This window comes from Tenrec ecaudatus, chromosome 1 (assembly GCF_050624435.1).
Source record: "Tenrec ecaudatus isolate mTenEca1 chromosome 1, mTenEca1.hap1, whole genome shotgun sequence".
In the NCBI taxonomy this organism is placed as follows: Eukaryota; Metazoa; Chordata; class Mammalia; order Afrosoricida; family Tenrecidae; genus Tenrec; species Tenrec ecaudatus.
Window position 1 is genome coordinate 101,367,112 of NC_134530.1, and position 2,753 is coordinate 101,369,864.

At 42.5% G+C, this 2,753-nt stretch overlaps 1 pseudogene; it reads right to left on the minus strand.

Moving 5' to 3' along the window:
• Positions 1–2,037: 2,037 nt before the first annotated feature.
• On the minus strand, positions 2,038–2,504 carry LOC142431989 (transmembrane protein 138-like; annotated as a pseudogene).
• Positions 2,505–2,753: the final 249 nt, after the last annotated feature.

The following is a 2,753-nucleotide window of genomic DNA, read 5'->3' on the forward strand; positions in this document are numbered from 1 at the left end:
GAAGAAGACAAGAGAGTAGAGTAGTATCTTCCAAAAGTTGAAGGAGAATAATAGTACCCAAGAATTTTCTATTCCGCCAAACTATCCATCAAACTACCTGGAGAAGAAAGAATTTCCTGGATGTGGAAAAATTCAGAGAATATGTTAAAAAAAAAACAAAAGAAAACAAACAACACTACAAAAAATTCTTACCAACTCCCTTCAGATAGAGAAGAACAATATACACAGAAGTCAAACTTGAGACCACACATAGCACAGCACTATCCAGAAGTCAACGCAGTGAAAGCAAGAACCAAGACATCATTGATACAACAGAGAAAATAAGGCAAGAATGAATCACCACAAACACACAGGACATACTGCTAAGAAGGGAGGTAAGAAAATATCTAATACAAAAGGTAAGAGAGGACATTAAAGTATCCATAGATGGATGTAGATGTAATAACTATGAATATAAATGGTCTGAATTCAACCATGAAAAGACAAAGGCTAGCAGACTGGATTAGGAAATAAAGTCCATCAATCTGCTGTCTGCAAGAGACACAGCCTGAGCTCACAGACAAAATCAGGGTGAAAATAAAAGGCTGGAGAAAACTATAGCAAACTAATAGCAAATAAAAAAGAGCAGGATTTGCAATCCTAATCTCTGACAAAATCAATCTAAAGGTGCAGGACATAACACGAGATAACGATGGGCTCTAAATAATGCTTAAGGGTACAGTAGACCAAGAGTCAGTAAGCATAATAAATATCTATGTGCCCAACGAGAGACGCACAAAATTTGTTAATCTAATCCTTCAAAGCATGAAGAAAAAAAAAAGCCCAAAGCCACAGGTGCAATAAACCTAGTAGGTGACATTAATACACTATTCTTCAGGAAAGACAGATTAGTGGGGAAGGAGGCTAGAGAGCGCAAAGCTACAGTTAGACAACGTGACCTGATAGACATATTCAGTGTTCTTCACTCAAATGCAACAACAACAAAAAATCACATTCCTTTCAAGCACACATGGCACATACATGAAAATGCTGGGACACAAGTCAATCTTGAGTAATATCAAACATATAGTGGTTACTCACTCAGACTTCTCTGTTGGTAGACTATTTCATAAAGCTGGAAATCAAGAGAAGAAAAAGAAAAAAAGGCAAATATTTAGAAGATAAATAAGTTTTTCCCCAAAAGAAATGGTATTGACTCAAATTATAGAAAACATTAGGAAATTTCTAGAACCAATGAGAATGAGAATACAACATACCAAAACTTATGACAATGATAAACAGACATATGATGAAGGAAGAGGGATTTCTGGTAGATACTCTATCACTAAGCCTTCAAAACCTGGACAAGAATCCTTCTAATAGAAAAAGGAAATAATTAAGAAAGTCAAGGTGGAGAGATATGATTGGGTAAACAAGAAAATAATGGAAAAAATCAACACAGTAAAAATCTGGTTGTTTGAAAGGATTAACACAGGGGTCCTCAAACTTTTTAAACAGGGAGCCAGTTCACTGTCCCTTGGACCCATTGGAGGGCCAGACCATAGTTAAAAAAAAAACTATGAATAAATTCCTATGCACACTGCATCTATCTTTTTTTTTTTTTTTTGGTAAGGGAAAAATCCACTTATTCCCTATTTATAAAATGTTTGTGAGGGGTAAATATCTTGGGTATCAAATTTAAGAGTCAGAAGTGTGGGTAGTCAGGCGCCCAGGAGCCTCTATCTGGGACCATTCAGCCATGAGTACCGGTGCAAGCAGGCCGGGGGATGTTCTCCTGTGCCACACACACTAAAGGACAGGTACAGAGCTCCCAGAAGTCAGAGGTTCTGAGAGGTTCTGAAGGGGTGGAGCAGGAGAGGGTGGGGCACATGGCTGAGTTAGACAGGAGGGACTCGAACACTTGAATGTGCAAGAGGGGAGGCTCTTCCTACGGGAATGCTGACCACATGGGCCTGCACGTGTCCGAGGAGGCCAACCTCCGATTGGCAGCAGCACATGGAAGGAAGAGCGCCTCCCAGGGATCTGAAGAGGTCACCTTCAACCTTGTAGGAACTCCTTGTGCAGCCAGAGCGAGTCCTGGTAGAAGCGCGGATCCCCCAGGCACACAGCCGTCCGCTGTAGAAGTAACAGTACAAGACGGCGGCTAGGCTCTGAAACATAGTGTTTGCAGTCCATCGTAGTGGTTGGGTTTTTTCCATTGTAAGTTCATCACCCAGATGTGAAAGGAGATGCTGAGGGCGAAGTACACCACTGTCAGGAGGATGGTGCCTTTGAACTTGTGGAACAGGAGGTTGACCAGCCCTACCTGGAAGACGATGCTGTTAAAGAACATGAGGCAGACGATGATTATGTTGAAGAGAATTGCAACGTCCTAGAGGATAAAGAGGACAAGCCGGATGATGTGAGTTACTGGGAGGGGCTCTGAGAAGGAATTGACAGAGAGGTCATAGGTCAGCAGTATGAACTGCAGCGAGCACCAGGCTGTAGTTACTGGTCTGGAGCATCTTCCTCTGCTCTCTTGGGATCCAGGGGCACATTCCAGAGTTTTCCAGAAAACAGCTCCTGGCTCTAGCACCCACACAAAAAAGAGGCCTGCAGTCTGAATCAGGGCTGGTTCTCTTGCTCTAAGGCAAGGAGCTCAAAGAGCCATCCTTGGTTGTCTTGGGGACTCCTTCCTGGCTTCCGGAAACCGATTTCAATGCCGGAAGTGCCTGGAGGACGGTCATTCTAGCTACAGCCTTTGGCTTTAGCTC